The sequence below is a fragment of the Littorina saxatilis genome, linkage group LG7 (genome assembly GCF_037325665.1).
Source record: "Littorina saxatilis isolate snail1 linkage group LG7, US_GU_Lsax_2.0, whole genome shotgun sequence".
NCBI classification, from domain to species: Eukaryota; Metazoa; Mollusca; class Gastropoda; order Littorinimorpha; family Littorinidae; genus Littorina; species Littorina saxatilis.
The window spans coordinates 4,653,912-4,665,648 of record NC_090251.1 but is presented as its reverse complement, the minus strand read 5'-3'; positions in this window follow the sequence as shown (position 1 = coordinate 4,665,648).

Below are 11,737 nucleotides of genomic sequence, written 5' to 3'. Positions count from 1 at the left end.
CAGAACCCATTGCCTAGCATAACCGTCCTTACACTTTAAAGTAAATGGCAAGTATTTAACAATCACAGTAATGAAATGGCAACAGAGACACAGCAGGGAATCACTTCAAACGACGTCAACCAATAGGCGAGTCAACGAGGAGAGATGTGGGTAACGAACGCTCCTAGGTCATATGCTTGGTTCCTAAAGTGTGCGTGCATGCGTGCGTGCGTGCGTTCGTGTGTGTGTGTGTGTGTGTGTGTGTGTCTGTGTGTAGTGCGGGCGTGTGTGTGTAGTGAGTGCGTGCGTGTGTGTGTGTGTGTGTGTGTGTGTCTGTGTGTGTGTGTGCGTGTGTGTGTACTGTGTATGTGTGTGTGTGTGTATTTGTGTAGTGCGTGCGTGCGTGTGTGTGTAGTGTGTGTGTGTGTGTGTGTGTGTGTGTGTGAGTGTGTGTGTAGTGCAGTGTACTGTAGTGTATTCCAGACACAAGCAGTTATATAATGATTACATCTTGAAGCCTGATCTTAAAAAGTCCCTGGCATAGAAAATATTTCGCAACAGTTCGTGTTATTTTTAATGTCTAAGGTCATGATTGCTGATGGTATTTTCATGAAAGTTTGTGGGTGGCAAGGCGACATGGGTTTTTATTTTTTTAAATCTTTCATTTATTGATTTAACCACCACAACAACAACAAAAATGTATTCCAATATAGCAGTGTGCCATGCGTCATCGTGAAACACAAACAACAAACAAACAAACAAACAAACAAACGAACGAACAAACGAACGAACGAACGAACGAACGACTGAACGACCGTTCGGACGAACGAACGAACGACCGACCGACCGTTCGGACGAACGAACGAACGAACGAACGACCGAACGACCGACCGACCGTTCGGACGAACGAACGAACGAACGAACGACCGACCGACCGTTCGGACGAACGAACGAACAAACAAACAGTCAGAGAAGCAAACAAACAAACAAACCAACCAACCAATCAACAAAACAACAAATAAAGAAACCACACAAACAAAGCATCAGAACACCCATAATATCATGCGTGAGTTATTTACACAAACGCAGACAACAGGTTAGTGTTGTGAAGAAAAACTGCCAAATACACAAGCCATGTTTGACTGATCCAGATAAATCACTTTTGAACAAGTACAAGGCTTATGTGGGGTTATGTTATCTTTCACCAGAAAAAGTAATTCATATGTAATTGTGAAGGCTTTACACCTTTCAACGCTTGGCAAAGAATCGTAAACTCATTCTTTAAGGTCCTGAAGTATTGTGTCGGTTTTAAGCATACACAAGCGCCGTTTTAAGTTTCAATTTAAAAAAACATCAATTTCACGTTTGAGTATGTATTCAGGGCCGGACCCAGGGGGGGGGGGGGGGTTCCAGGGGTTCCGGACCCCCCCCCCCCCCCTGGAAAAAGCATGTACCTTGCTTTGTGTGTTGGTTTTTTGTTTTTTTTATATAAATTTTGTGTGTGTCTCTAACAAATTTTATTCAATGTGAAATCCGATGAGAAAAAGGTACCCCCCCCCCCCCACAATGCTGCTCTTAACCCTCAAAACAATGCCTAGAATGCACCAGATTGCACAGATTTTAACCGTTTTTCAAAAAATTTTCGGGGGAGCATGCCCCCGGACCCCCCTAGTTCGCGCGCCTGCACACTTCGCTGATTTGCCCCCCCCCCAAAAAAGGAGGAACCCCCCCATTACAACTCATTTGGTCCGGCCCTGTGTATTAGCAACACAACTGGAACGACGTTATCAGAAATGTCCGCCAAGTCTGCCGAACGTGAACTCAAGTAAAATGTTAGACAACCGAAAATCGATCTTGATACAGTTTGAGAAACAGAAGACAATGCAATAGTGTGTATGTCACATATTGCAATTTTGACTAAAGGCAGCATCTTAATTCGAATATCAATGTATCAAATGTATAGCTTCGACGGTGAAATGCATTCTCAATGTCTTGAACAAACTTTCAATGATTTTGTTTTTAAAATACGGTCGCCACAGTGCTGGCGTAACTTTCATTCAAAGTAGGATATGACGTCAGTAAATTTCCATAAACAAAATCAAAAATAACCCCATTCCCAAATTGGGATATTACCTTGAAGAATGTGCATGCATAGTTTCGTTACACTTTTCCAGTAGTTTTCTGGGACTTGCTACACACACACACACACACACACACACACACACACACACACACACACACACACACACACACACACACACACACACACACACACACACACACACACACACACACACACACACACACACACACACACACACACACACACACACACACACACTATCACTATCACTCACACACACACACACAGACACACACTATCACTATCACTCACACACACACACACACACACACACACAAACACTATCACTATCACTCACACACACGCACGCACACACGCATGCACGCACACGCGCACGCACACGCACGCACGCACACACGCACGTACACACGCACACACATGCACGCACACGCGCTCCCACACACGCACGCACACGCACCCACACGCACCCACACACGCATGCAGGCACACGCACACACACACGCACAAGCACGCGTACGCACACACGCTCCCACGCACCCACGCACGCACTCACACACACACACACACACACACACACACACACACACACACACACATACACACACTCACGCTTACGTGCACATAACAGTTACCAACCGTCGGGAGCCAGCCGCGCTGTTTTAATGGTTGAAATTGAGATTTGTTATGATCCCGCGGTTTGTTCTCTCCGGTTTGGGTGGCACCCACTTTCACTCAGTGTCGTTCAGCCCAGGAGTCCAAGTGCAGGAAATGTCCCGAGTTAGCCCCGAGTTAGCCCCGAGTTAGCCCCGAGTTAGCCCCGAGTTAGTCCTGAGTTAGCCCCGAGTTAGTCCCGAGTTAGTCCTGAGTTAGCCCCGAGTTAGCCCCGAGTTAGCCCCGAGTTAGCCCCGAGTTAGTCCTGAGTTAGCCCCGAGTTAGCCCCGAGTTAGTCCCGAGTTAGTCCCGAGTTAGCCCCGAGTTAGCCTCGAGTTAGCCCCGAGTTAGTCCCGAGTTAGCCCCGAGTTAGTCCCGAGTTAGCCCCGAGTTAGCCCCGAGTTAGCCCCGAGTTAGCCCCGAGTTAGTCCCGAGTTAGCCCCGAGTTAGCCCCGAGGGACCCTCCCCGTCAAACAAAGTGATGCAAAATGTTCACCGTATGCATGTAACGCCCCCTCTAGGGAGCTATTAACAGCTATCGTGTTTTCAGCGTGGCGATAGGGTCGGACATTTTGACGAGAACAGGTATTATACGCCGATTGATTTCAGGGACGGACATGGGTCAACTTTATGTTGAGACTCAGAAACGGTATCCATGTCCCACCCCCCTGTCACCACAGAACGACGTCAAAGACCTCGGCCATTCTGCCAGGTGCAGGAAGCTGATCAGACGTAAACACGCACACGCAGTGGCAGTGAGATTCTTGTTGCTGGAAGCTGATTAGACGTAAACACGCACACGCAGTGGCAGTGAGATTCTTGTTGCTGGAAGCTTTCTACTGGTAGGAATCGACCCGATTTGCACAGGAAAAAGATACTAAAGTCAATCAAGTTAAAGCACAAGTGAATGAAATGCTACAAGTAGACATCACTGTTCACTGGCTCTATCGACGCCCGTTTTTAACCGCTTGCTTCCCTTTATATGATAAACCGTCCATAGATCTTCGTCGTCCCGAACTAACTCTTCAGTATGTCATCGAGAATAGAGGATTTTGGGTAGGGAAATCCTTTCATGCAATGACGTCAGCGCCTTTCGGCGACTGGTCAATGTACTTCGTAGCAATAATGTCGGTCACGCTTGAAATTATCGCTATTGTTGAAATTTGGGTCAAGTAATTGTCGGACGAAGCCCGAAGCCCGGACTATGGGATTGTAATTAAGCTTGGAAGCTTAAACATTTATGAGTTTGATCATCAAGAATCTGACAATTATAATTAGTGCATGTATAGGCTCGGCTGTTTTACTTTTAGTTTAGATCTTTCAGTTTCAGGCCGACTAAATGGTTTGTATTTTATTATTTTTTACCTTATTCTCTTTTGGGGGAGTTATTTTTTTCTCACATGTATTTATTTATTTATTTATTTATATGGGAGATTTATATAGCGCTTGACGTTCTCTAAGCGCTTTACATATTAATTTTTGCCGTGTGAGATGGAATTTTTTACACAATATATCACGCATTCACATCGGCCAGTAAATCTCAAGCCATTACGGCGAACATTTACTTTTCACGGCCTATTATTCCAAATCACACGGGTATGTGGTGGACATTTTTTTTTTATCTATGCCAATACAATTTTGCCAGGAAAGACCCTTTTGTCAATCGTGGGATCTTTAACGTGCACACCCCAATGTAGTGTACACGCTTTACCCGACTAAATGTTTATGTATCCATTGAACATTGGATTTCCCTTCTTTGAGCCATATGTGCCGTCAGAGGCCGACAATATAAGATGTTTGATGGGTTGACAGACCAGCTTTTTTGTCGGTCCGAGGGGGAGCACAATCGTCTTTTGTTTCATATTTATTGACCAAGGCCGAAGGTAAGAAGACAAAACATATCGCTAGGTTTAATTTGTTTGTGATGAATTTATTACCTTTCATGAAGTAGTTTTGTTTTTTGTTTACTTTTGCCAGTTTGCCAGCTCGTTTTTAGAACTTTCCAAAGCAGTGTCGTCTGTCTAGGTCTGGGGAAACGCCAATGAAAAGAGCCGAAGAATCCCCGAGCGTTTCTATTGGGTTTGCTTTTGATTATCCATGTATAACCTGCTTCCTGCAACCATGGTAACCACGGATTTATTGCGTGGGCAACATGAGATTTATTTCCCAGGTGTTCAAAACTTCACATTTAGACAGCCAGCCGAGACTAAAAAATAGTGCATGTTTGTGTGCGTTCTATCATGAACACTAAAACGAATTCTAACAAGATTCGATCGATACATAAATGTTATTTGTGTTTTTGACCAAAATATGACATTTTACACAGATCTTGGCAGTCATTCGCTCGCAGTTCAATATTTAAAAAAAAAACTCGTGTAAATCTGGTACGACACAGCAAGCCATGTAGTATTCTCTATATATTATTTCGCTTTACGCGATTTGTTTGTATGTCTTGGAGACCCGTGGCAAACTGTCACAGTAATGGCTGTCGTTCACTGAACGTCGCTGTCTGTCGTGTACCCAGATTGCTTCTCGCTCTCTTTTTCTGTCCCTGTCTCATCTCTTCCGCTCGCTGCACGTTACCTGCGTTGCGCCGTGTTTCACGTGCGATATATTCCCCGCGTCTTCCTCTACTGTCACTGTCACCAGCATCTTTGGTTTACAACGGCGGCGGTGTTTTTGTTGTGTTGGATTGTGCTCTGAGAGCGGATAACGAGGATAGGTGAATGCTGTTTTAGAGGAACGTGTGTGGTATGCGCTTCAAAGTTTGCTGGAAGAAAATCGTAAATCTTTGTCTTTGAGAAAAACTATGTGTTTGGTTTTTATTCAACAATTAGTTGATACTATACATATGATAGACATATTTTTAATCAACAACCAGCTGTAAGCTAATATTGGCGATCTTTGTGTTTAATTTTGTTTCAACTGTTCTATCTTTAAACAGAGAACATTTACACTTGGGGTCCTAATTTGGCCTATATGGTCCGCAGGACCCGAAAAGCAACAACCAACTAACTAAATTTACACTTTAAAAAAAAATCTTAAACACCAATTTTTTTTTAAACTTTGTGTTTGTCTTCGTTTTATTGAGGACGGGATTGTGTAATCATTTGTATCCGCATGGTGCACAATGCCCTGACAGCTTTTGACAGTGAGGGCAACCAGCGGAACGGATGCCATACCAATCGTCATTAGTAAATCTAATGATAACTTTATCATGATAGTCTGACCCGCATAATTTATTCATCCCGTGTCCAGACAATTGGTCAACCGGACAATGGGTGACCAGTAACACTCTCCCATTAGTTGATTGTTGTTGGTTGTGTTATCATACTGGCCCGGGACTTCCTGGATATAGTTTGGCCGAGGACAGGTGGAGAATCTTTTATTTATTATTTAATACAAATCTTAGCAACGTTTCCATAGTGCTTAAAAAGAAAAGTTGTTGAGGACTGGTTGTCAAGAGCTGCAGACAATATTTCAGCGTCGGATTGTCCATCGTGGGAAAAGCGAAAGGTATGGTCTAGGCGAGGGGCAGGTGGAGGATTATTTTTATTCATTTAATACAAATCTAAGCAACTTTTGTTATACAGTGCTTCAGAAGAATTTTTTTCGGGACTTTAAGAATACTCTTCTGTTAAAATGACTTAATTATTTCCAGCTTTCTCAGTTTGAGTCCTGTTCACGTACATTTTCACAAATCAAAATGAAAAATCGTCAAATTTATACCCCCAAAAAACCCCACGCTTTGTTCTATTTTCGTATTTATTTATTTCTACATGTATTATATTTATTTTGTGGTTTTCGTTTCATGACGTTTGGTCTAGTCGTTGTTTCTGACATCAGTGTGATATTAATTTTTTATTTTTCAGCCATAGAGGATGTTTTCATTTCCTTTCAATCCAGTAGAATTATGTTTTGTTGGTTTGTAATGTCCTGCTCTTGTTCTTGTTTCCGTTGACACCTAAAACCTCAACTTGCATTCAAGTATTCTGGGTGTTCTGGGTGTTCTGGGTGACAGAGGCTATATTAAGCTGTTCATTAGTTGATTGAAGTCAGCGACGCCTAACACCCGCCGGCCTCCAGACTGACACAGAATGTCAGACACACTCTGTGAGTTTTTATGAGCCATTTTTCTCGTTTTTGATTTCACCCCCCCTCCCCTTCCCCCATTCTAAATGAATACAAACAAGTCCCGGAAAGCGATATTAACACATGTATTCATTGTGTCGGTCTAAAGGATTGGAACTGAACAAACTGGTTCCTTTTATCCAGAGATTAGTAAGTCCTGGGGTCGTCGAAACCAAGGCAAGGCAAGGTAAAGAATTTATTCAAGAAACCCCATAGGGGTGCATGGAAAAGTAAAACCAAAAATACAAGAAAAGTAAAGAAATGCAAACTGTTTCAACATATAAATAAACTCATTCCAATGAAAAAAAAATGAAAAAGGATTTAATAACTCAAAAATAGAAATTCACGGGTTATGACTATATGCATAACCCTTTGACTATGATGACGGCGTCTCGGTAAAATGGAACAAAGAACTGAACCTAACTGGCATAACACACATTTTTTTTTTTAGCTGTGAGCGCATTCTAAATTCAAACACACCATTATTATTTGTATAATTTTTGGATAAGGGAAAAAAAACCAATAGACTAAAATTACCTTTGTGGCTTTTATTGCAATGGGACCAAGACAGTGCCTGTGATAGGAATTAGAACAAGATAACAGTGTTATCTTCTTTTATTGCAATTTGATCTTTAGGCAAACATTTTATTAATCAAATTAACCTATACAATTGTGTAAGCTTTCAAACTGAAGTGCAATCTCATAGTCCGGACCGGATCTAACACATTTAAATGGATTTGATTTACAAATGTGGTCACCACAATGCGGCTCACCTCTTGCAAAAAGCGAAGATAACGTCATTGAACACAATTATCCAAACAATGAGACAATCGTCTGGGAGTACTGTCTGCAGCAATTTACATGCGAACTTTTATAATCATTTGTTCAGAAGTTGCTTTTTTAATCGCTCTTCACACACACACACACACACACACACACACACACACACACACACACACACACACACACACACGCACACGCATGCACTGACGAGGAGCACGTCGACAAGGGCGAATGCAGCGAGAAAGCTCTCGTTTTTACATTTAGTCAAGTTTTGACTAAATGTTTTAACATAGAGGGAGAATCGAGACGAGGGTCGTGGTGTATGTGTGTTTGTGTGTGTGTGTGTGTGTGTGTGTGTGTGTGTGTGTGTGTGTGTGTGTGTGTGTGTGTGTGTGAGTCTGTCTGTCTGTCTGTGCGTGTGTGTGTGTAGAGCGATTCAGACCAAACTACTGGACCGATCTTTATGAAATTCGACATGAGAGTTCCTGGGAATGATATCCCCGGATGTTTTTTTCTTCTTTTTGATAAATACCTTTGATGACGTCATATCCGGCATTTTGTAAAAGTTGAGGCGGCACTGTCACACCCTCATTTTTCAATCGAATTGATTGAAATTTTGGCCAAGCAATCTTCGACGAAGGCCGGACTTCGGTATTGCATTTCAGCTTGGTGGCTTAACAATTAATTAATGACTTTGGTCATTAAAAATCTGAAAATTGTAAAAAAATATTTTTTTTTTAAAACGATCCAAATTTACGTTCATCTTATTCTTCATCATTTTCTGATTCCAAAAACATATACATATGTTATATTCGGATTAAAAACAAGCTCTGAAAATTAAAAATATAAAAATTATTATTAAAATAAAATTTCCGAAATCGATTTAAAAACAATTTCATCTTATTCCTTGTCGGTTCCTGATTCCAAAAACATATAGATGTGATATGTTTGGATTAAAAACACGCTCAGAAAGTTAAAAAGAATAGAGATAAAGAAAAGCGTGCTATCCTTCTCAGCGCAACTACTACCCCGCTCTTCTTGTCAATTTCACTGCCTTTGCATCGAGCGGTGGACTGACGATGCTACGAGTATACGCTCTTGCTGTAAAAATGCAGTGAGTTCAGTTTCATTCTGTTAGTTCGACAGCTTGACTAAAAAATGTTGTAATTTCGCATTACATGACTTGTTTACATTTAGTCAAGTTTTGACAAGTTTTGACTAAATGTTTTAACAAAGAGGGGGAATCGAGACGAGGGTCGTGGTGTATGTGTGTGTGTGTGTGTGTGTGTGTGTGTGTGTGTGGAGCGATTCAGAGTAAACTACTGGACCGATCTTTATGACATTTTTCATGAGAGTTTCTGAGTAAGATATCCCCAGATTTGTTTTTCATTTTTTCGATAAATGTCTTTGATGACGTCATATCCGGCATTTTGTAAAAGTTGAGGCGGCACTGTCACACCCTCATTTTTCAATAAAATTGATTGAAATTTTGGCCAAGCAATTTTCGACAAAGGCCGGACTTTGGTATTGCATTTCAGCTTGGAGGCTTAAAAATTAATTAATGACTTTGGTCATTAAGGCAAAGGGAGCCACTAAAATCTAAATTTGTATTTACTTCTACCATAGACTAATGTTATATGCTTATGAAGTGGTAAGGCATATGCGATTTCAAAACGGATAACGTTTTCAGTACCGTCACTGTCCGTTACCATGGAAACGGCAATCTCCAACTGCCAAAATGGGTTGCTAGGAACACGTTTTTTAGCTTCCCCAAAAATCATAGGAATGTGATTTTTTGTATGTAGGATGTAGGAGTCCATAGTTGTGGAATGACAACAGGGATTTTTTCTAGGATGAATAGTTCTGATAAAATAATTTTTTTAGATGAATTATCATGTTTTTCAGCACAATTTTAGTAAATATGACCCGCCTGAACAGTTATTTATTAATTTAAAGAAAATTCCTGTTGTCATTCCACAGGTTGTCCTCTGATAAGCATGTCCCTTAAGTTTCATTGCATTCTGAACAGCTGGATTGAAGAAAAACAGTTTCCTAGAAAGCAGGTCATGCAAAAACGCTGAACAGAGAAACAAGGCCGAGAACATTTCAAAGCTCTTTCATTCACCCCAAATCAATGTTAACATACTTCAGGTATTTTTCACAGACACCTGGTAAGTACAGGCTTACCTAAACCTGCCCAGCAGCATATGCTGCACCCCCTTGTAGTCTGATGAGCTCATCCTGTCTTTTGAGTTTAGCTGCACGCACAGTGTCGCGTCTCTTGTTTAGCTGATCTTTCTTGAACCTGAGGCTGCCAAGAACCCTTTTACACTCCTAGCCTTGTTTAGTCTTTTCATGTTACAGCCTGTTGTAAAGCCGTAGAACTGTGCAGTGTTGAGAGCAGCCGCTGGTTCAAAATTGAATTCCCTAGCCCCTGTGACGACTGCAAACCGTACGCGATTTTTGCATGCAAATTTGTCCTTGGGGCAGCGAACCCAAACGCTGCTGTGGAGACACTCATTAGAGTTTTGGGTTTTTCCTGACACACATCTCTGAAGCAGTTGATCTCTCGTCAGTCTCTGGTAAACTGGTTCTAGAGGAGGATTCAGCTTCTTGAAGTTGAGAGGTGTATGGACGAGTTTTGCGTGTGGTCCTGGGGGCTGGTAGAAGGACCATGATGCTGTGGCTTGTCATCTGTTGAGAAGCCGTGACGCAGAGATGCCATCACTGCCCGTTTCATGTCTGCAACTGTCTTACCCCCCCCCCCCCCCCCCTAATTGCCCGATTATAATATATCGTCAACTTCCTGATTTGAGTCAGCTGATCATACCCTCGCCCTCCCAAAGTGATTCCTTTTTTGCGGCAGTCTGTCACAAGGTTGCGAAGCGCTGTTACAAGACGCTTGGAAACGTGATTGATGTACTCTTCTTTTTCGATGGTTACTTGATCTCCATAAGGCTTTATTTTGGAAAGTTCCTGGAAGGTTTTTGTGTCACCGTCTGACAGGATATTGTGCTGCGACACTGACCTGCCCCACAGAACCCGGGCCGCCTTGACTTCCATCATGCCGCTGGAACCTAAAAATGAAACACACTGTTTCAGCCAAAGTCAGCCACTGAATATCAAACACACAAACACACACAAACACACACACACACAAAAGGCAATCAGCCACATATCTACCAACATAGACGCTATTATTGCTTTTGTTCAGTACATGTATTACTATGCATGGATTAGTACCCAAACACACACACACACAAGCATGCACAGATGTATGCACATGGATGCACACACACACACACACACACACACACACACACACAAACACACACACACACACACACAAGGCAATCAGCCACAGATCTACCAACATAGACGCTATCATTGTTTTTGTTCAGTACATGTATTACTATGCATGGATTAGTACCCAAACACACACAAATACACAAACACGCACAGACACACACACACACACACACACACACACACACACACGTACACTTCCCATAGACAGCGCACACAAAACACTGACACACATTTTCACAAACACTTACAGATCTATGTAAAATTCAAACACAACACACTATCATCCCATTTCAACAAACGTCTTCACAAACGCACCATACACACATACTGTTTAGATCTACGCACTCACCTGCAAAATTCTTGTCACAGATGTCCAGTTGTTTTACCAGCCAGGCAGCATACTCCAGGGGTTTCTCCTGGAGAAGTTTGTTTCCAGTTGTCTGGCAAACGTATGACAGTAGTTGCACATAACATGAGCGTCAAAGCAAATTCCAGTCAGCACGTCTAGACTACAGCACACCCTATTCCAATGTGGGACGAGTGCCCCCTGGTCAGCCATGATCCGTCGTAGCTTACACTGATATCAAGAACATCATCATCAGACAGTGTCATTCCATTGTGCGTTGCGTGTATCTGTCTGACCTGACGGACAGCCTCACTGAATACTTTCTCCTCCAGTAGATCTACATCAAGTCGTTGATAGAGTTTATCAGCTTTCTTCTGGAAGGTTTTGTGATCCATGCCTACCAAATCTAAACTTTCACAAAATTTGTTAAATTG